At 39.3% G+C, this 24,477-nt stretch overlaps 1 protein-coding gene across 1 annotated transcript in view; it reads left to right on the top strand.

The window, feature by feature from the left end:
- LOC117965634 (E3 ubiquitin-protein ligase Rnf220-like) overlaps positions 1–24,477 on the top strand; it is a 126,700-nt gene that overhangs the window by 7,928 nt on the left and 94,295 nt on the right. Inside the window, exon 2 of the mRNA XM_059007253.1 lies at positions 5,216–5,347. The gene's annotated coding sequence lies outside the window, so the exon portion shown is untranslated. The remainder of the gene's footprint in view (positions 1–5,215; positions 5,348–24,477) is intronic.

Here is a 24,477-nt window from a genome sequence, read left to right as displayed (position 1 = left end):
AAATACGAGCGCAGCAGCGCTGTTTGCTGTACAAACTTTGTTATTGTTTCATTTCCTGCTCTGTGACATCACCACACCTGTGGCTGCTGCAGCTTTCCTTTCCCCCTTCTCTTCCTGCTCCTTCTCTCCACCTTCCTCTATTGGGCTGGTTCCTCCTCCTCTTTTTGGAAGGAGCAGACAACCACCGTCTGCCCATATACCCCACAAGCAAGGCACCAGCCTTGGTCCTCCAGACCACTGAGGAGGTCCTCCAGTTCCCCGCAGCCGTCTCTCCAGCTCCAGCCTTCCAATTTTTTTATTATTATTATTATTTTTTTTTTTTTTTTTAAATCACCTTTACGACGAAAACAGAAATGTCAGATATAGCTAAACACAAACTAGTATTGTACAAAGTTGTTTTTTTTCTAATTTGATATTATCTTAATACAGTACTGTTACAGCTACTTTTAAATGCCTTGTTGCTTAATGTTTTCTAAAACGTTAAATCATCTCTGTTTCAATCTTGTTTAGTTCCTCAATTTTTCAAAAGTGGAATCAAGTTCTAATCCTGCTCAAAAGCAAGATCAGGTTTGAGCTCAGATTTGAGCTCAGATTGAGCTCTGATCCGTTTAGTACAACGCAACTAGGATCAAGATCAACATCTGAGCCCGGATCCGGGATCGGATCCCTTTAGAACAACCGGCCCCTGGAGGCGTTTATCCCACGCAGGACACCATATGTGGCAGAGTGGTTGCAGTGCGCAGGTGTGGTGATGTCACGGACCAGGAAATGAAATAATAACAAAGTGTGTACAGCAAAACAGCGCTGCTGTGCTCGTATTTAATAATCAAACAAAAAGAACACACAAAACAAAGCAAAGGGCACTCTGGCCAAAGTAAAACAAACACAAACACTTTCAAACAAGTATGTTTTCGATGTAGCAATTGTTTTTCTATTCATTTAGACTCACGTCTCTCCTCTGACACTCTCCCCCTCAATAAGCCTGGAGTGTGTCTTTTTATATTCTGTGGCTGGAGCCTTAATTACCTAATTTAATACACTAATTACCTTAACCCTTTGCGGTCCATTTATTAATTGCGCGTCAGGCACGCCAGGTCTAATTAATTTTCACACGCGCAGTTAATTTTAGACGCACTTTTTAAAAGTATTTTTTTCCACAGTCAAACGGGTTTAAATGGCCCTGCATATCAACAAAGCACTCACTAGGCATCTCCAGCCCCGCCCCACCCTTTCGTTTGCTATAGCGTTCACCTATGTAAGAAATAAATAATAATAATAATAATAGTCGTACATACTGATCGATCATCTCCGGATCACTCGTTTTATCACCAAACTCCTCAATAATGCGATCCAAGTCATTATTTTATTACTATAACATCTCAAAAAAGCTCTGCAAATGTCTGTGTTTTCTGTGCGCTGATTCAGTCAGCCAACTTGTTTACTTACGACCACCCCCGTTATCTGATACCTGATACCATGTATGACTATTCATGAGATACGCCTTTTTATTTATTTATTTATTTATTTATTTTTTTCGACTGGTCTCTGCTCCTGTCGCTCCCACTCGGCAATTTAATGGTTTTCTCTGCTTTTTCCGGAGAAAAAACAACTAGACACCCGTTTATTGCGTTGCTATAATGATGTTGGACCCAGTCCGACAAAGGACCGCAAAGGGTTAAGGCTCCAGCCACATTCCCACGAGGGTTCTAGGGAAGGGGTTTTAACCCCATCCCCACCGACTACACATTATAAGAACGGCTTTTACACCGGTCTCAAACAGTAAATAATAAGATGGACGGCTTCGTCCGCCTGCATAAAAATACAATATAATAATAAGAAGAAGAAGAAGTGAAAACATACATAAATAAATACGCAAGGGGTGGGCACTTTGCCACAAGATGGCACATCAATTGTGGGCTCGACTACCAGCCAATATAAGCATATTGGAGAAACTGGACATGCTGCACCCAAAAGAGGCATTATCACAACTCAAGAGACCCATCACAAGTATTGCTCAGGAATTCCAGGTGGTTTGTCAAGAGATAAGAGGAACTGAAAAGCAATGGTCCAGTTTAACCAACAAGACCTGGGACAAAACAGCTAACGAGTCATCCTTCTGGTTTGAGGTCTGTGAAGATAGGGATGCTGCAGGGACAGGCGGTTTGATCATGTGGCTCAGCTTGCTCTCGCCATGTTGACACTGCCAGTATCAAATGCAGCAGTGGAACGAACTTTCAGCACTGTTCCAATGATGAAAACAAAACTAAGAAATCGACTTCAGTGCAAAACTTTGGAAAGTGGAGTGGAGGGGACAGGACTGCAGGAGCTTTCAGCCAACTCCACAAATACTGCAGAAGTTCAACAGCAACATGTATAACATCACCAAGGAACAGAACTGCCTGGAAGCTCTACTCCTGGAAGCCGCAGTTTTTAGAGCCCTAGTAAGATCTACATATATTTAATACATCTGCATTGATAGTTTTATTTATTCACTCATATTTTATGTCCATGCAAAGTACACCTAATAATAGTCTGTAGCTGAAAATGGGGGATTTTTTATTCACCGGTAGGGGGGATTTTGAGAGGAGTGTCTGGCAGCCCTGCTTGTACGCATCAGAAGGCTGCGGTCATTGAAAACAAAACTGATTGTGCATTTTATTTTATCATGAAGACTATGTATGACTTGAGTCAAATGCAGACTTTTGGGCCGGGCCGAGAGTCGAGTCTTACACTCTGACTCCAAGCCTCAGCTTTTACACAGGCTGGAATCAGGTGCAGCTGATTCAAATTATCAGTTGAGGCGGTTAGGTGATTGAGCTGTGCTAACGTCCTCAATCACCTTAGCTGCCTTGCCCATACTTCAGGTGAAACCTAATACCTGCCCTTACTAAAGATGAAGTGCATGCTCCCTATGCCCAAGGTCTTAGTGCTGCTTATAATCGTAGAGGGGTCACCCATATGTATTTATCCCGGCCCAAAACGAATTTTGATACAAAAAAAAGCGGGCAAACATGGCACAGATAGCAAGTTGGCATGTTATCCAATTAACACAAATTGATTAAGTAACTGGGGTATTTCAGGGGTTAAATCGCTTTGGGCCACTTATTTCAAAGCTGATTCTCACAGAGGAGGAACCCCTCTATGTCAACCATATGTATTTAACCCGACCCAAAACAAATTCTCTAATAAAAACAGCAAAACTCGTACAAAATCTGGGACGTCATCATCTGCGAGACTGTAACTCAGTGAGAGTTTCTGCACTCATCCAGTCTGCAGTAATAAGAACATAAGAACATAAGAAAGTTTACAAACGAGAGGAGGCCATTCAGCCCATCTTGCTCGTTTGGTTGTTAGTAGCTTATTGATCCCAGAATCTCATCAAGCAGCTTCTTGAAGGATCCCAAGGTGTCAGCTTCAACAACATTACTGGGGAGTTGGTTCCAGACCCTCACAATTCTCTGTGTAAAAAAGTGCCTCCTATTTTCTGTTCTGAATGCCCCTTTATCTAATCTCCATTTGTGACCCCTGGTCCTTTTTTCTTTTTTCAGGTCAAAGAAGTCCCCTGGGTCGACATTGTCTATACCTTTTAGGATTTTGAATGCTTGAATCAGATCACTGCGTAGTCTTCTTTGTTCAAGACTGAATAGATTCAATTCTTTTAGCCTGTCCGCATACAACATGCCTTTTAAACCCAGGATAATTCTGGTTGCTCTTCTTTGCACTCTTTCTAGAGCAGCAATATCCTTTTTGTAACGAGGTGACCAGAACTGAACACAGTATTCTAGGTGAGGTCTTACTAATACATTGTAAAGTTTTAACATTACTTCCCTTGATTTAAATTCAACACTTCTCACAATATATCCGAGCATCTTGTTGGCCTTTTTTATAGCTTCCCAACATTGTCTAGATGAAGACATTTCTGAGTCAACATAAACTCCTAGGTCTTTTTCATAGATTCCTTCTTCAATTTCAGTATCTCCCATATGATATTTATAATGCACATTTTTATTGCCTGTGTGCAGTACTTTACACTTTTCTCTATTAAATTTAATTTGCCATGTGTCTGCCCAGTTTTGAATGCTGTCTGGATCATTTTGAATGACCTTTGCTGCTTCAACAGTGTTTGCCACTCCTCCTATTTTTGTGTCGTCTGCAAATTTAACAAGTTTGCTTGCTATACCAGAATCTAAATCATTAATGTAGATTAGGAATAGCAGAGGACCTAATACTGATCCCTGTGGTACACCACTGGTTACCTTGCTCCATTTTGAGGTTTCTCCTCTACTCAGTACTTTCTGTTTTCTACATGTTAACCACTCCCTAATCCATGTGCATGCATTTCCTTGAATCCCTACTGTGTTCAGTTTGAGAATTAATCTTTTATGCGGGACTTTGTCAAAAGCTTTCTGGAAATCTAAATAAACCATGTCGTATGCTTTGCAGTTATCCATTGTCGATGTTGCATCCTCAAAAAAATCAAGCAGGTTAGTTAGACATGATCTCCCTTTCCTAAAACCATGCTGACTGTCTCCCAGGATATTGTTACCATATAGGTAATTTTCCATTTTGGATCTTATTATAGTTTCCATAAGTTTACATATAATAGAAGTCAGGCTTATTGGTCTGTAGTTACCTGGTTCGGTTTTGTCTCCCTTTTTGTGGATCGGTATTACGTTTGCTATTTTCCAGTCTGTCGGTACAACCCCTGTATCAGGAGACTGTTGCATGATCTTGGTTAGCGGTTTGTAAATGAAGTGTGAACTCAAAGCATATGACTTATCTGTATGACCATATGAAAATATATGACTTAAGATCAATAATTAGATTTAATCATAACACAGTACTAATTTTCATGAACTGAGAAGACATTTGTGTTTATTATTATTATTATTATTATTATTATTATTATTATTATTATTATTATTATTATTATTTGTTTATTAATTTAACTGACACCTTTATCCAAGGTGACTTAAGTATTTGAATAGAAAATACAATATTCAAATGTTGTTGTTTATTATTATTATTATTATTATTATTATTATTATTATAATAGTATTATTAGTAGTAGTGCTGGTAGTAGTAATGCTCCAGTTTTCCCGGGACAGCCCTCTTTTTAGGTAGCATGTCCCCTTGTCCCCACAAGTTTAGTCAATGCTTATTTATATCCCGTTTTTAGTTTTCTCGTTTTTCATGAACGTCTGTTTGGCCATAGGCACAACTGTAATTAAGCAGCACCCTGATGGACGGAGGTAAATCTAAAGGCAGCTGGGTCCATTATCCCAAGACACTTTGAGAGGACAAGCTTGTAACATCGACCCGAAACTGAAAGAAATTAATCTGTAAAGTAAGTGTTAAACCTTTTTCTAAATTGATATTGTTGCTTAATTACAGCGAGGCAGCATGACGGCCAGCAGTGTGGAGTAGTGGTTAGGGCTCTGGACTCTTGACCTGTGGGGCGTGGGTTCAATCCCCAGTGGGGGACACTGCTGTTGTACCCTTGAGCAAGGTACTTTACCTAGATTGCTCCAGTAATAACCCAACTGTATAAATGGGTAATTGTATGTAAAAGTAATGTGAAATAATGTATAATGTGATATGTTGTAACAATTGTAAGTCGCCCTGGATAAGGGCGTCTGCTAAGAAATAAATAATAATAATAATGACGATACAACAGTAAAATGTACATTGAATCTTTTTATTTACATTTATTATTTATATGGGAGCTCAGATATATAGAATAAACAACAACTAGAGCTCACAGTGGCTCTTAAGAACATAAGAAAGTTTACAAACGAGAGGAGGCCATTCAGCCCATCTTGCTCGTTTGGTTATTAGCAGCTTATTGATCCCAGAATCTCATCAAGCAGCTTCTTGAAGGATCCCAGGGTGTCAGCTTCAATAACAGCTCGCACTCGCTCTTCTAGACACTCGGCGCATAAAATATTATTAAACCGAGGTGAGGAAAGGTTTTCATTGAACTCAACTTAATCTGAAGAAGAAGTTGTTTGAAAGGTCTTTGTTTTAGAATGCTTTATATATTAAATAAAAGTACACTTGAGGTTGTTTGATTTTTTTTTTCTTACTATATGACAGGTTTTGAGTTCACACCTCGTTACTGCAGACTGGATGAGTGCAGGAACTCTCACTGAGTTACAGTCTTGCAGATGATGACGTCCCTGATTTTTGTATGAGTTTTGCTGTTTTTGTATTTGGACCGGGATAAATACATATGCAGTGGCGTAGCCAGGATTTAGTTTCGGGGGCGGATGGAGATTTTTTGCTGATGGTTAATAACGCACGGCTAAAACCAGCCCCCTAGCTAAGCACTGAATATGGTTGAGGTAGAGGGGTTCCCCCAGTGTGAGATTCAACTTTGAAATGAGTGTCCCAAAGCGGTTTAACACCGGAAATACCCCAGTTACTTCAGTTTGAGTTCATTGGATAACATGCCAGCTTGCTATCTGTGCCATGCATGCCTGCTGTTCCTATACCAAAATCCGTTTGTGCCGGGATAAATACATATGGGTAAGTAGAGAATCAACTTTGAAGTAAATGGCTTGCATTAATATGATGTCATTGTAGCTATAAGTTGTTGCATCCTATTTCATATTGTATTTTAGTAGTATTATTTGTACTTACTATAAACTATACTGTATTTAAATATTAATCTTGCATTGTAACCCTGTACTGCCCTGTAACACCTGTAAGTCACCTTGGATAAAGGCGTCTGCCAAATAAATAATAATAATATTTAAAGTCCAAATACAATAATACGATTCTGCTGCTGCTAACCCTAACTCTAACCCTAACCCGCTGCCTGTTTTCTGCCTCCCTGTTTTTATTGGCTGTCAGCCGCCACTCTTCACAACATCATAAGCTCCTGTAGTTTAGCTCTGTGTGTGTGTGTGGGGAGGGGGTGGTGTCATTTACTGGGTGAGCCACAGGAAGGCGCCCTTGTTCAAGAAATGCACAACCCCCTTTCAGACCTTGACTGAAACTTACTGTGCAGCAGCATCGTCAATGTGCCTCCCTGTCAGAATGTGCTACCCGTAGCAATTTCTGACAATTTATAGGTGTCAAAATGTTGTCAGAAATTGCCATCCTTGTTTGTTATAGGGAAAAGGCAATAATAAATTCTGTCATGCCGTATTGTGGTGTCTGAAAATGCCAACCTTGCAAATATTAGACAGCAGCAATCTTCTCATTCATTCTAAATAATGATAATAATAAAGAACTTGTCACACAAAATAAAATATATTTTGCTAACCTTATAAATGGGTGTTTTACAAAAACGTAATAGTTTTCCTATCGATCATATAATATGCATTATATTGTCATTTGAAGTAATTCTAATAATTCTGTGTCTTGATACTCGATTTGTATAAATGAAAGCGCTCTAACCTGGGTAGCTGTTTCTCACTGAATAAACAGTGGTGAGCATGCGCAGTATAGGAAGTTGGCAAAAAGTGTTGGGTAGCAAATAATGGCAGAACACAAGCAATGTGAATACCAGTGTTAAAGTAAATATGGATTTTAAATATGCTCAAGTTTGTGACTGGACTTGCCTGACCTCAGAACCACGTTACTGGACTCTTGCACTATCCTTGCACTACTATTATGTCATTGTAGATATAACTTGTTGTAATCCTAACTTGTTGCATCCTATTTCATATTGTATTTTAGTTGTAATATTTCATATTGTATTAAATATTAATTTTAAATATTAATTTTGCATTATAACTCTGTACTGCCCTGTATACAATATTTTTGAATATTGAATTTTCTATTGTAATACTTGTAAGTCGCCTTGGATAAAGGCGTCTGCATTTATCCAATAATAATAATAATATGAAAAGTGTTGTCAGTCCAAATACAATACTTATTGTCATTTAAGTAATTACAAGGACGCCTTCCAATGGGAGTCTTGTTATTATTAAGCTCACAGAATGAATGTAAAACTGGACTGGTTCAAACCGCTCTGCAAGGGGAGTCTGATTATGAATGTAAACCTGGACTGGTTCAAACCGCTCTGCAAGGGGAGTATGATTATGAATGTAAAACTGGACTGGTTCAAACCGCTCTGCAAGGGGAGTCTGATTATGAATGTAAACCTGGACTGGTTCAAACTGCTCTGCAAGGGGAGTCTGATTATGAATGTAAAACTGGACTGGTTCAAACCGCTCTGCAAGGGGGAGTCTGATTGCACACCTGTGCTTTTTGAGATTTGAATGCAGTGGTGACTAACTGAAGGAGGGCAACGAGGCTGTGATGTCAGTGGATATTTATAACTCTCCACAGACTACGTTTACTGCCCATCAGACACAAACAGTCATTTCCTGAAATGCTGTAATGACTCGAAATATTTTCTTTTTATACTTCTTGTTATTGAGACCTTTGTGCAGAGCGGCCGTGAGAGAGCGAGGACGAAGTGCAGAGAGCAGTGTGCGGCTCCAATGATGCCTTTCTTTTTGTCTTGTTTTTTATGAATCAGTGGGTTGATTTGGTGCAGATGTTGAGAAAGCGAACCTCATAAGCTACCCACGACCCTACATACTCTCCCTATTCCATTTCATTTGAGTCTGTTAACAAAATATTCCTTCATTAAATGATAATTTGATCTCTTTATGCATCAAACAAGAAGCCCATGAGGCCCATCACAGATCATGTGGCGACCTGCATGTGGTATTAGTGTATCTGCACCGTGCTGATTGAGTAGAGAGTGTGAGACAACACAGTGGAGACTGCCCTGCTGGCCTCCCTGCATCCCACGCCTCCCAATAGTGATGGTAATAAAAAGAGAATCTGCCACGTTAGCACAGGCCAGCGACTCGCGTGAGCAGTGCTGTGTGCATGAGTGTGTGAGACTGTGTGTGTCTGCATGTGAGAGTGTGTCTGTACAGGTGTGTGTGAGAATGTCTGTGTCTTTTTGTGTTTATATCTGTGTGTGTGTGCGAGTGACTTTGTGGGGTGGGTGGTCTGTACAGACTTTTACACTCCATAGTTCTAAATGTGAGCAAGAAAAGAGTTGAGAGAGGGATTTAATAAGTAACTCACTCGCTGTCTGCCATGTAATATATATTCTAATACAGGGCTGCTGTTCATATCAGGTCATCCAGCGTCCACCTCCTGTTTCTGATATAATATAATGTAATATCATCTTATACAGCAAATCACCTTTAGTTAACAAGAAAATCGACACCCATGCATTTTGTTGTAAACATTTTATTTGGTCAGATCTTGTTACAGCACAAGGACATGGAGTAGATACTGTGTAAAAAAAATAATAATAAAAAAATAAAAAGTTTTCCTTTATTGGGTATGAATCTCCGTTTAGTGGATGAAACGTTAAAGAACGTATTTGTAAATCTTTGTAAAGCCATATGTAACTATTAAAAACTCAACAGTGCAAAGTTTAGAAAATACTGAAAGAAACTTCATAAATTCGGTGACAAACGTTTCCACTAGTCTTTCTCAGTGTCTTCAATGTAAACTCAATGACAAACATTTCAAGTAGAAGTCTTTCTCAGTGTCTTCAATGTTAAAATTATTTTGGGTTCACATGCAGCCACATCACTATGGAAGAACACCAGTGCCCCTGTGGTTTATAAACACAGACCAGTAACACAGAGGGCAGTGCTGGAGTACCACCACAAAAAACACCCTCTCCTGCCACATATATTCAGGGTGCACTCTGTAGATCCGGGGGTCCTAACCTCCCAGTATCGCAGCACCCTAAATATAATGGCCTAGAATTTGCACTTTTTTATGAAGTTGTGTTGAAAATGCCCCCTTTATTTTGAGTTGTGTCCCAGTTTAAGAGAGATGCAATATGAATCAGGTGTAATTACAGAAATACAGAACATTTGATTATAGCCTGATTTACTAAATGATTGAAGTCATGCCTTATCCTAGCACACTGGGGAACAGGGCACAATGTCTTCTGCAATGTCTGTTAATGATATTATGTTCAGTTTGAGTTCCAAAGCGTTTAAACTTTATGATTAAACACACTGAAAAAGTTTAAGCTTTAACAAGTTAGGAATGTCTGGAAGCAATCAGAACAGCCCTCCGTTAGAGAGCCATTGCTTTTCAATGATGTTAACATTAGTGTGGATGAGACTGCATGTGTGTACTATCTATGTGTGCATGGAAAAGACTTTGAACCAGTAAGCTCAAACTGCACACATCCTGCAGTGCAAACACTACTGTGGTTACAATGTATTCATGTTTACATGTATTGTGTAGGTTATAGGGATCTCGCACAATCTAAATGTCACCTTTTGTACTGGGGAAGTCTGCAAGCATGCTCTCAAGACAGATTGCCGTCTCTTTCTCTCAACCAGGAAAACCAATTTCTAAATGAAAGTTTGGTAACTATATGATGATTTATTAGATTTCAGGGTGCGTAGACATTTTGTAACATTGAAATAAACAAAAGTAATTTTACTTTTAAACTGAGCTGTCTGATTTTATTTAATTAAAGCACTGTTAAGCTATGATACCTATTAAGTTAATGGGGAATTCTGTTTAAAATATTAAATTAACTGTATACATGAACATAAAGAAGGATATATTGAAGATATAGTCGTCTTGGTAGTTTGATTGCATGTATTTGTTTAAACTCGCTAGTATCTGTGGTGGTAGGGTGCTGCCTAAGGAGTGATTTGACCCAGCATGATCAGCGACTGTGTGACCTTTACCGCAGAGCTGTCAGACAGAGACAGGAAAACGCTGACTGCTGCGTGACATCATTTCCCTGCTCTGTGGGTACGTTTCTGGTGCTTTCATTGTTACTTTCAAGCGGTGGTTTACATTCCACTTCCTGTCTGTTGCCTGCTGTGTTGCTGTGTTGTTTTGCTGTGCTGCCATGGCAACTGCTCTTTGTGGAAGCTGAGGTTTGTGAAGTACGTTATAAAATTGGGTGCATTAAATAAAAATAAATAAATAAATACAAAATTCTAAGAAGGTACCTTATTGTGGATGCTGATAATTTCACTAAGACTTTACTGAAGGTAGTTCTGAACCCCAGGACTGGGTGCAGCAGCAGCAGCAGCAGGGCTAGAGTGAGTTTCTAACCCTGCCCCAGTTCCCGTCTCCTGAGCTATTTCAGTAATAATAGACTTAATTGAGGGGAGCCCTGAACCACAGGACTGGGTGCAGCAGCAGCAGCAGCAGGGCTAGAGTGAGTTTCTAACCCTGCTCCAATTCCTGTCTCCTGAGCTATTTCAATAATAATAGACTTCATTGAAGGGAGCCCTGAACCCCAGGACTGGGTGCAGCAGCAGCAAGACTACAGTGAGTTTGTAATCAAGACGCTTAAACAGTATTTATTTAAAATATGATTCAAATGCGGAAAATGTGGTTTGCTGTGAAATTGATTTCAGCTAATACCAGGAAGCTGAGATCACTATTGGTTTGTTTTTGCCCTGTTTGCCCTGTTGCCATGGTGATTACTCATACTTCCTGTTTAATTACCGCTCTTTTTGCGGTTCACTCTAACCGTTACCGAGTGCTCTGGACTGACTAGGGTTGCAGCCTTTTCCACAGCCCAAACCTGGACATATTCCTCAGTCAGCCTAGGGCTATCAAAACTGCAGTATACTGTAATACAGTGTAACACAGTACCACCAGACCTTGGCCTATGCTTTACCTTACCTCTCTCTGGTTTACAATGCTTGCCTATGCTTTGCCATGCTTCACTGCGTCTTAATCTATGATTTTATTGTGGGGAACTCTTCTACAGGGAGTGGAGTGAGTGGATGTTGGAGTCCTGGGTGGGTTGCACCAGCCGGATGTAAATCCAAGTCTTAAAAGTCAATCTTAAATATTCTAATGTTGCCTGTTGCACCGGCCTACAAACCTGCTCAACCACGTCCAGCGTTAATATCCTATGTCTGGTGTAAGGAATGCGCGCTCATGTGAACAAGATTTGCATATGAAATGTAAAAACCTAATTAATCATACAATGCTTGTAATAGCAAAATGCATACATACCGTAAACGTATTTTGTTGTTTGTAATCTTTTTGCCTTGTTTTCAGCCAATATTGGCAATCCCTGCTTGAGTTCCCTGTACAATAAGAGACTGCACACAGCAGTGTCTAACCTGTTACTAGCAGTCACAAATGAGTTGCCTGTAAGAGACTGCACACAGCATTAGAACATAAAGTTTAGAAACGAGAGGAGGCCATTCGGCCCATCTTGCTCGTTTGGTTGTTAGTAGCTTATTGATACCAGAATCTCATCGAGCAGCTTCTTGAAGGATCCCAGGGTGTCAGCTTCAACAACATTACTGGGGAGTTGGTTCCAGACCCTCACAATTCTCTGTGTAAAAAAGTGCCTCCCATTTTCTGTTCTGAATGCCCCTTTATCTAATCTCCATTTGTGACCCCTGTTCCTTGTTTCTTTTTTCAGGTCAAAGAAGTCCTCTGGGTCGACATTGTCTGTACCTTTTAGGATTTTGAATGCTTGAATTAGATCACCGCGTAGTCTTCTTTGTTCAAGACTGAATAAATTCAATTCTTTTAGCCTGTCTGCATACGACATGCCTTTTAAACCCGGGATAATTCTGGTTGCTCTTTGCACTCTTTCTAGAGCAGCAATATCCTTTTGTAACAAGGTGACCAGAACTGAACACAATATTCTAGGTGAGGTCTTACTAATGCATTGTAAAGTTTTAACATTACTTCCCTTGATTTAAATTCAACACTTCTCACAATATATCCGAGCGTCTTGTTGGCCTTTTTTATAGCTTCCCCACATTGTCTAGATGAAGACATTTCTAAGTCAACATAAACTCCTAGGTCATTTTCATAGATTCTGTCTTCAAATTTCAGTATCACCCATATGATATTTATAATGCACATTTTAATTGCCTGCCTGCAGTACTTTACACTTTTCTCTATTAAATGTCATTTGCCATGTGTCTGCCCAGTTCTGAATACTGTCTAGATCATTTTGAATGACCTTTGATGCTGTAACTGTGTTTGCCACTCCTCCTGTTTTTGTGTCGTCTGCAAATTTAACAAGTTTGCTTACTATACCAGAATCTAAATCATTAATGTAGATTAGGAATAGCAGAGGACCTAGTACTGATCTCTGTGGTACACCACTGGTTACCTCGCTCCATTTTGAGGTTTCTCATCTTATCAGTACTTTCTGTTTTCTACATGTTAAAAAAAATACTGGTCTCATATTTATTGAGCCGCTTCTGGCTGCTAGAAGCTAATGTTCAGTGTGTCGATGTTCTTACATAATAAAAATAAACGTCAGTGTATCAGGTTATAACATTTGCTAATGGAAGTTTATTTGCTTTTAATATATTATTATTATTATTATTATTATTATTATTATTACTATTATTATTATGTTATAAACATTTTTGTGTCCGCTGTCATATATTGCTATCTAAAAGGATTATTCATTTTCAGGTAGTTAATAATGACATTGTTTTATGGGTAATAAAACAATATTTGCAATTGTATCAAAAACTTTCTAAACGTATTAACATTAAAAATGTCAATTGTATGAAAAACCTCACGGCAATGAGTGTCTCTTTGGCCGGTGAGTGTGCAGCGTTTCTGTTTGGCATGTCAGGATTCCTCCTGTTTGGCCGGTGAGTGTGCAGCGTTTCTGTTTGGCATGTCAGGATTCCTCCTGTTTGGCCGGTGAGTGTGCAGCGTTTCTGTTTGGCACGCCAGGATTCCTCCTGTTTGGCCGGTGAGTGTGCAGCGTTTCTGTTTGGCACGTCAGGATTCCTCCTGTTTGGCCGGTGAGTGTGCAGCGTTTCTGTTTGGCACGTCAGGATTCCTCCTGTTTGGCCGGTGAGTGTGCAGCGTTTCTGTTTGGCACGTCAGGATTCCTCCTGTTTGGCCGGTGAGTGTGCAGCCTTTCTGTTTGTCACGTCAGGATTCCTCCTGTTTGGCCGGTGAGTGTGCAGCGTTTCTGTTTGGCACGCCAGGATTCCTCCTGTTTGGCCGGTGAGTGTGCAGCGTTTCTGTTTGGCACGTCAGGATTCCTCCTGCCCCTCAGCCTGGTTCACTCCATAGAGCCCCGGTGCTGCTTTCAGAGCGTGACAACACGTGTCATTCTGTTACTTTTCAGTTTCCTTTCATGGTGTTGAAGTGTAGCTCTAAACTGACGTGTCCATGGAGATGCACCTCAGACTCATTTTTTAGGCCTACCCTTTGTAAGGCGTAGGATTTAAGCCCAGGTGTAACTTAGACACACTTCCGTCCTGGTGGTGCAACAGCCGTACATTTTACATCCGGTTTATTCCTTGTTTTAAGTCGGAAATAGTTTAAAGTCAGATGTGAATACTGTTGGTGCAGCCAGCCCCTGGAATTTGGAGGCTGTGGGTGATGGGAGCAGGACTCCTGTTCCTGCTGAACTGAGCCAGTTAGACTGTAAGCACTGATTATCAGCTCAGTAGGCACAGGAGGCAAGATCTGGGGAGCCTGGAACCTGTAACATACACACAGACAGACTCACACAGACGCCAGAGGGGGGCCCACACACAAACACACAAAGGAAATTGCAAATTCAGAGTATATGTAGTATTTCTGTGTCAGCTATCCTACTCAAGCAACCTTTAAGACAAAACGTTTAGTTTTCACAAAACTGAACTGTATACGTGCAGTGCAGTGAAACTTTTCAGAGCTCCCCTTTTTTCTTTTCTCTTTTCCTGCTTGCGTCCTGTTCCCTTAGTCCTGCCTTTTCTCAATCCCTATTGGCTTCCGTCCTCCCCAGGTCTTTTTAAAGCTGAACGCCAGTTAAAGACATCCTATAATTGTCACATTTACTTTCCAACAATCAAGAGTTTCATTTGACAAGTGTTTTTTCGAGCCTCATTATCATTATAATCTATTATTACCATAACGCCTGAACGCCTATTATAGTTATACGATTTTAAACCATCATGAAAAGAAACACAAATCCGGATGTCAAAAACGACAGGAAGACTACAAAAAAGAAAAAAAAACTGCAGTAAATAATTTTTTATCTAAATTAAAAAAATATATTATTTCTGTAAAGTGTGTGTTCTATTGTCTGTTAATTGTGTACTAAGTAGGCTACAGTAAAAAAAAGAAAATGCGCTGAAGTCATGTAGCCCCCTGCAGGTGCACAAAAACCTGTCGCCAGCCCGGCAGACAGACAGACAGACACATAGGCACGAAGAGACTCACACAGACAAACACAGACTCACACAGACAGATTACAAAAACAAAACAAAAGTCTAAATATGTAGATAACTAGATACATATGCTTATTTAATATTTTGCCTTTGCATTAGTACAGTATATTCACAGTGTGTTAAAGTTTCAGTTTAAATGTGCAGCAGTGCCTGTGTGGAGAGGTGCCAGTGCTCAGAGCAGCGGAACTTAGCCACTGTGAACACAGGGAGATTTATAACTCTGTTCACCAGCGAACTAAGCCCTGCCTCTCGAGAGCTGCAACATCCCTCCCAGTCTCTGCCCTCTTTACATCCTCACCGCGGAGCCCAATAAAGCGACCGTCAATCATGCTCTGTGAGATTGTATAGGTATTGTTGTCAACTGCGAAATAACAGACAGTACTGCTCTGATCAATACAGGTTTTATATTGTCTTTAACACTCTTTACAGTGAGTGTGTGTGTGTGTGTGTGTCTATATATATATATATATATATATATATATATAATTAGTGTTGGGCACCAATATCCATATTTTGAAATGATAGCTCCATATTTGAAATTTCCATATCGCGATATCGTGGGATTTAAAATGCTTTTCTCGTACAGAAAGCTTGCAGAGATACACTTTTATACTGCTAAAATACAAACACATAATGAAGTTTATTTTATATTAAGATACAGTAAACACTATACATGCCCATCACTGTCAGTCTCTTAGGCAATGAAACGCCTCACACACACACACAAGTATTATTTAACCGTTTTATTCCATTGCATGCTGCATTAAGTTTGGCACTGTTGGCCGTCCGTAGAGTGTTGCCGGTGTGTTTTGCACCTTGTGAATTTTGCATTATTTGGAGATATGCGCAGGCGTCCGCATTTCATTTCATTTTTCTGTGTGATTCCTTACACTATTATGAATTTATTCATCGCCGTGGTTTAAATGTGGACTTTTGGTATTACAAACTTTTTAGACATCAAAACACATCTCAAAATAATGCAAAATTCGGCATGACACTGTACTTAATACTTTGAGGTGTCGTGAGTCAGCATTCACACGCAGAGCAGCTGAAGATTCAATTACTGCTAGAATGGCTAGAAAGAACACCCCCGGAGTCTGTGTGCAGTGAATATGGAAATATTGTGGGATGGAGGCGGCTGGTAATGGAATCATACAAGATAACAAGACCTTGTCTTTCTCCATGGATATTGTGAAGCAAAGCACCACTAAGTTAAAGTCAGTTATTGCTTTTCATATGGAAATATCTGTTTACATCTCATGTAAATATAAATATTTTGATATTACAATTGTGTGATTATATTTTGCTGTGATTTGGAAGACTTAGATATTATCGATATTGAAATACATGCACGATATCAATGGCCTATAGAATGTTCATATCGCTGCCCACCAATAATATATATATATATAGAAACATTAACACTCCAACGTGGTGCTCCATGCTCTTATTTCCTAAGCTTTCTTTTTACCAAAGAGACCCCCTCCTTCACAGGAGCTTCGCTATTTTCAACCCCTCCACCCTCTGCCTTTCTGCCTCTCTGATAGTATGTCTGCTGCCTCTGTGATCTGTTGCTTGTCAGCGATTGGAAATCCCTGGCAATGTGATTCTGCCATTTATTCTGAAATCACGCCGCCAGGAATCCCCATCGACAACAGCTGTTCAGCGAGGAAACGGCAGAGAAAAAAACAAACAAAACAAAAAGCCTAAAAACCAGGGCTGAGCTGCATCGAGCACAACAGAACATTGAGAAGTGCAAATGTGTGTCATTTACTTTAACTTTCTTTTAGTATTTCTATTAAAACCAATTAAAGAGTAAGTAGCGGGGTTCCGAAAAATAGTGTCATACACCCCCACGTGTTGCTACAACTGTTTAAATAACCTACCTGTTATTTTTATTTTCATTGTTAACATCCTGACAACTTTTTACACTTACAACTTTAAAGTCTGTTTCAAAGCTCTTTTCAAAATGTCCGCTCTAGTGCACTGAGGTTTGAGATCTGCCCTCTAAATCCGAAACAAAACATAACAAGTGCTCTGGCTTTTCTGTTCCGTACCACATCATGGATCGTTATCGCTGTGTTACCTGTTTGACAATGTGGGCAGTAATCCTGACACTATCAGTGCACTGGAGCAGACAATTTGAAAGGAGTTTTGAAACGCACTTTAAAGTTATAAGTGTAAAAAGTTGTCAGGGTGTTAACAATGAAAAGAGAAATGACAGGTCCGTTATTTAAACAGTTGTAGCAGCACGCGGGGATGGGCAACGCTATATTTTTTGGAACCCTGCTGCTTACTCTTTAAGAAAGACCCCAAGTTGAAACGTTTGTCATTGAATTGATTTTGTTTATTTTAGTATTTCTAAATGTAGCACTGTTGAGTGTTTAACAGTTCTGGATGATCAAAAATGAGAGCTAGAGAGAGCTACCAGGGAGTTCGGTTGTTTGTTCAAAAACTGTTTTTGGGTTTGCTACTTTTAAAATTAAAAATACAAAAACTGTAATTCTGCATTAAACATCTGTTGTAATGCTGAAATAAACTTGGAGCAGTCTGAGAACGACTAGAATTCTTTCACAAGAAATTCATTTCTTCAATCGATTTGACGTGACATTGAGAAAGACTTCAAGTCAAAACGTTCACCAAAAATGTTCTCTTCCTGTTGCTACATATATTAAAACTGTGTATAATATTATAATCTTTATATAATAAGAACAAATGTAACAGTAGTGCAATTTTCTAAAGCGCCTATCTTATCTGCCTTGATCTTGCCTTATCCTGGAAATAAACCTAACTGTTTTCCTAGAAGTCGCTCTGCATCGCAGCTCTCCACTCTCTCGATCTGAACCGCAGAACGCCTGGCCCAGTTTCACAATGACTGTGCCTGAGCACCACAGCACCACTTAGCATTGCTTCTGTCACTGACATTACTCTGAAGCATCCAGCCTTCGGAAACCTGTGCAAACTTGACATGTTAAAGGTGTGATATCTAGGCGTGTAACGATATACTAAAGTCACAGTGTGCATACACAAAATAAGATCAAATGATCATTTACCATAGTTTATCATGGCTTACCATGTTACTTCAATACACTTTACCATCTGTGCTTTACAATGCTTGCCGATGCTTTACCATGCTTCTGCTGTGCTTTAACTACAGGGACACTTTTATAAGGGACCCCCCCCCCCCCCCCACACACACTGAGCTGTTAAAATGTACAGATCATTAGTGAAGCCAACTGATCCATCCATTATGTCGGCTTTGGTTAATACAGTATGCCAAGGTAGTGTTCTGTGCAGAATAGCAGTTCCATGTTATCCAGGTATTGTACCCCTCAGAGTAGCATTGTTTAGTAGAGACGCAACAACTCATTGATTTAGTGGATTATAGATCAACACAGCTTTTATTTCAGTGATGGTTTCCGCCCTGGTGCTCTCTTTGGAGCCTCATGCATGGATTATATTACTAGCACACGTGTGTTTCTCGTTGAATTAGAAGGCTTATTGCTCCATGCTGTTTAATAGTAAAGTTGTGTCAATGCATATATTTTATTCATGTGTGTAATAATATGCACAGGCATGTTTTAGTTGTATTTCGAGGGTTTGTAAAGAGTCACACGTTTTTATCGTTGTGCTCCTTGCTTTTGAATGCTAAGCGTTCTCAATGCATTGATTATTGATGATCATTGTTGTTAGGAAACTGCCTGCTGATTGCAGCTCTAATGTTTCTGGACAAGTCAGAGTAGAAAAACCTCTGTTACTGTGACAGAAACCAGTGGGACAAAAACTACAGATAAAAGAACAGTAAAAAGCAGGACTTATGAAGTTCTATTGCAGTTAAATGTATTTACTACAGATAAGCTACAGGCTTTACCTGCCTTGCTGTTCCAGTATGTACAGCTCAAAACCAGTACGACTGGCCACCCCTGCGACCGTGCAGCTTGCAGCTTGGTGCCTACAAAGAAAACAAGAGAGTAGGACATCTATTATTATTATTATTAATAATAATAATAATAATAATAATAATAATAAGAAGAAGAGACTGTGGAGATACTATATAAAGTTCTCTCAACACTGGGCTAAATTCTGAAAGCTGTTTACTCGAAATCGTCTATCGCATTTTCTGTCTGAAATAAAAAGAAAAATAACAAAAACATAATCTGCATTTCTAAAGTGAATAATAAGCAATTTTAGTCTAATCACTCACAAGCCCCTAAATTAAATGTCTGGGTTGTTTAATAGACTTTTCACAGTTAATTCAAAATGAAAGAATATCCAAATATTTATAACAATTTTGTACGAATATTCGAAAATGAAAACCTATGCTCGTCCTTGGAACTACTTCACATCTCTGTGTAAAACTTGAAATTATATATATATATATATATATATATATATATATATATATATATATATATATATATATATATATATATATATTATTTTAAAGTAAAACAGAAATAATAAACCCTAAACCATTGCTAAAGACAACCCTGGGACATTGTCATTCATTCATTCATTCATTCATTCATTCTCTCTCTCTCTCTCTGTCTCCTCTCTCGTGCTCTCTCTCGCTCTCTGTCTCGCTCTCGCGCTCTCTCTCTCTCTCTCGCTCTCTCTCTCACCAGTCTGTTTCTTGGCATGCTAAGAGTTTTATTCCAAAGCTTTGCCGAAATAGTTAACTGCTGACTCAAGTAAACAAGAACACGACACACAGACATATACAGCAAGAATAGTTTAATTAAATGTTGACAGTTGGTTTTTCCTGTACCTCCATTGTACAGACTCTCCCTCCCTCCCTGCCTCACAGCTGGCAGAGCCTGTACGGTGTGCGTGAGAAGCACATTCAGAGCAGGCAGCTATTTTTGGTTGAGCGGTTTTTCAATCTTTATATTTGAGAGAGAGCGAGAGAGAGAGAGAGAGGGCATCACATGATGCAATGACTCAGAAGCAATGCAGTCCAGTTCAGTAATGCTCAGTGAAACCATAACTTCTTTCTTTCTTCCTTATTATTGATGTTTTTCTACTTTAAATTTTTAATAAGTATTTATTGTATGTTGATAATAATTGGAAACACAAAGTATTTATTTTTCTTTCTTTCTCATTCGACCCGACACAAGCGTTGTATGTAAACATGACAAGCTTCTTCAGGGCTGCAGTGCTGCAGGATCAGGTTTCATTTTACACTACAGTGTAATTGGTGTTGGTTTGCTGCAGTCTTCCATAGTTCTAGTTTCATTAAAAGCTGCAGGCAGTCAGTGTCCCAGTCAGGTTCAGCTTTACACCAAAATACAATTCCTTCGTGTCTTTTCACAGCAACATCCCTCCAGCCACACATCCCTCCAGCCACATATCCCTCCGGGCACTGCTGACAGTCCAGTTTGTTTATATTATATTTCCCAAGTCAAATGCTGTCATTTGTATTATTTTTTTTTTTAACTCTTTACCATACTTCCCGAGGCTTAGTGTTTACCATTGCTTAACCATGCTTTCACTGTGCTTTTACTGCGGGGGACACTCTTAAAGGGAATTTAGGGTGCTATTCTAATAAACGGTGTTGGGAATTAGATGCATTACTTGGATAGAATGGATTGATAATGGATGTTCATTTGTTCCTTGTTAAAAACAACAGTGCAAGTATAGCATTAGCAGGGTCCCGCCTCGCCAGCAGCATTTGACACTGTAATGTTCAGGAAGTTCAGTGTAGCAGACAGTGCTTGGGGAGTGAGTTAACTATAGAAGTATGTTACCCAGGCTCTTTTTCCATGGCAAATCTGTTGCATAGTTTCCTTAGACCATCAGACCTACAGTACTCACACACAAATAGGCACATGAGACAGTTCTATCCAGACTGAGCCTGGTTAAACATTTCCATTACAGATTCCCTCCCACTCAACATTTTTCCAGGTTGGAATATTTTGATTTAATATTATTATTATTATTATTATTATTATTATTATTATTATTATTATTTAAATGTGTATTATCTTTATACAGTGTGTGTGTGTGTGTGTGTGTGTGTGTGTGTGTGTGTGTGTGTGTGTGTGTGTACACTCGAAGATAACGCTGGCCATGCTGCAGTTGCTGTGGGTGCCCTTATTGCTGCAATGCCCCTCAAAATGTTTGTCTATTCACGCAGACTAGTGCCCTTTCAACTACAGCAACGAGAGAGACTTCTGTATTAGGAAGTGTTTGGGTCCAAACAATAACACGATTGCATGATATTGCGTGGTTAACTCGCGCCAGTTCCACTCACAACACTTGGGTCATTATTTACGAATGCGTGAAGACGTCGATCTTAAAGGAAAAAAAGCAGATGACACAGGAAATTGGTAGACCGTGAAAAAGCAGATCTCGTCTGTACTGCTCATGCGTGAAATTCTGGTCCGGGTTCGTTGGGAATTGAATAAAGATACAGGACCAAAGCACCACATTAGTTATTTTTCAGATACAAAACCTTTTTTTTTAATGTTACATTTGTCATCTTATCTGTCTAGGTGTAAAGTAAATAAATGTTTAATTTATTTTTATCTTCAGGAGATCGATTTGTAATGTGAAATGTTTTTTCTTTCTTTAACAAATGGCTGTATTTGAATATTTACTGAAATGTGTTTTTAGCAAAAAATAAAATAGAATTAAAAAAACTGAATTTGTAGTTATAAGTGTATGTTTGTGTGTGCTTGAAATCACTCTTTGACAAACGCTTACTTTTTGCTTCAGAAATGTCGTTGCTTCCATACCTCACTGCTTCAATATGGAGCATTAAGTTTGCAATGCATTTGTCTACGGTAAGTGTTTCTAAGAGCTGTACTAACTGTTCCTGTGATTAGGAGTCAGTAAATAATAATTCAGCAGGTAGCGTTGCACGTGAAACTTGATTGTATTGTTTGCATGCATGTTTGTTTTAAATCCACGTTAACAAATAAGCTAATTTGATTGTTGTGCATGTGTAGTACACATAACAATAATAAATACAATATTTCAATATTGATATACAGACTATAAAATTAATAGGTGGCAGAACAGCAGGGGCGGGAGGGGGTGCTTGCCCCCCCCCCCCCGAAATGTTTTTGCCTCCCCCTGCCCCCCCCCCCCCCCCCAACTATGAGTCTCTAAGGCATGTAAGAGGAATATCTGTATATTCAAATAATTGATCGGAAATTCCCTTTAACCTTTTTCTGCTTAATGAAAGAAAATCTCTGTTCTAGTCGCACCCACTGAATGCCGTCTGTCAATCAGTGGCAGTACAGTCAGCCCAACAGGAAGAGGAGCTAGTCTCCGGCTTGAATGACAAGTTAGAAATCATACAACTGGCTGCAGACTGATTACTTTGAATGCAAGTTACTGAACAAACAGCACGGTCAGCACTAACACATGTAGTCTACTAGATATTTTTAATTACTGCAACTTTTTTATTTTACTTTCGCTAATACATTTTAGCAGCTGTTGGCAACTTTTAATACTTACACAAATACACAAACGTTCACTCAACTCCTAATTAAAAAATAAAAAGTTCGGGGTAGTTTTATTCTGTTTTAGATTTCTTTAGATACCTCACGTGAAGAGCAGGTTTCTGGTAAAGCCTGGGAGTGCTCACTTGATCACGTGTTCATGTACAGACAGTACTGCAGGAAGTCAAGCAAAAAGAAAGACTGTAGCAGTTTAAAAGAAAAAATGTTTGTCATTGCTTGCAGACCGTGCTTGGAAGTGCCTGAAACCTGGAGCAAGCGCATTTTTGTTTGACATGTTATGCCTGTGAGCTGTAAATTTACAGGGATGTCTAGGCTCGCTTTTGTGTTCCCACTTTATCTAATGTGAAATACTGTAAATGCACCAGTCAGTCTAGAAACTTTGCTGGACTTGATTTTTTTGTAAGCGAGTTACTGTAAAACATGTCTACTTACACATATAGCATGTGTACAATTTCCATTAAAAAATGCTAGTTATTTCACCAGTCTGTCCAGATGTGCTGTATTAACACCGGCACAGTACGGCAACCCCAGTTTCCTGCAGCAGCTGTGGGACAAACGCGTGCCAGTAGTTTTATAAAAATGTTGCTTGAAATGAAACGCTGCATTCAAGAAATTTTGAACAATAACAACGAAAAATATAAATACAAATACACTTAAGGTCTGTGTGTTGCACCCGTGCCATTAACAAAATGCCCTGAAAAGTTCAAATGAAGAAAATAATGATAATGAACTGAAACGCAGCAAAAGGTCAACAATTAAACATGAATAAATAAATAACGGAAGTGAAAAGGTTACCGTATCAAGCTGAAAAAAGTTTTCTTTGTGAACTCCAGTAAGGCATTACCATAATGGGTTTGTACTAAAGCAGGGTCAGCTGCTGCAGAGTTTATTTCTCAGTGACCATTTTAAGAACTGTGACAGCAGAACACATATAAATACTTGGGACTGTAATTGGGAAGTGTACAGGGGAAAGAAACCCAAAAACATTTAGGGAATTCCAAATGAAATGCACTGCAGCTTATTTGATTGCAGTAGAAACCCTGCCGTTCACTAAAGTTAGCTCTCCGATTGTGGCAATGAAGAGGAATGGTTTGGAAATATCTCATATATGATAGTGTGTTGTTATTTTTAATACCGTAAATAACAGAATGAAACTCACTGAAACTATAAATAGTTGCTGTACATGAACAGTACACACACAGCAGATGGGTTTGGAGCCCTGTCTAGGCTGCTGGTTGGCAACCCTCCCCCCTGCATTTTCTGAATAAATAATAGTATATGAATCCTCCTAACTTTGGCCTTGACTTAAGTTTACTGGCTTGGTGCCCTCAAATGTATTGAACTGAAGGCCATTTTTGCCTTTCCCTTTTTCTTACTAATTTAGAGCCTGGTATAATTATAATAACTATTATTGTTTATTTTATTTTTTTAACATAAATTATAATTCCCTGAAGTTTGGAGCGATGTAAATCACAGGGTGTGAATGGAAACAGGGAATCAAATAAACTGTGTGATCCAGCAGGGGTATGTTTTTAAAATTAAATAGTGCCGCCTCCTTTATCGGAAGGCATGTACCCCAACATTGACAGTAAACAAGCTCTCAACTGACCACACTTCTCATCACCGCATTGGAGTTTTCTATGCAGCTGTAATGCAGGAACAATGTATTTAACATTATTAAACTCCTGATGATTTCAGTAATAGACTTCATTGAGGGTTGAATGCCAGGACTGGGTGCAGCAGCAGGGTTAGTGTGAGTTTCAAGCCCTGGTAGGGTTGAGAAACACTGGTTTAGTTTGAAACCGCCTGGCTGT

The sequence above is a fragment of the Acipenser ruthenus genome, chromosome 34, assembly GCF_902713425.1.
Source record: "Acipenser ruthenus chromosome 34, fAciRut3.2 maternal haplotype, whole genome shotgun sequence".
NCBI lineage: Eukaryota > Metazoa > Chordata > Actinopteri > Acipenseriformes > Acipenseridae > Acipenser > Acipenser ruthenus.
The sequence above is the reverse complement of the archived record's forward strand: the minus strand, read 5'-3'. Positions and strand labels throughout refer to the sequence as shown.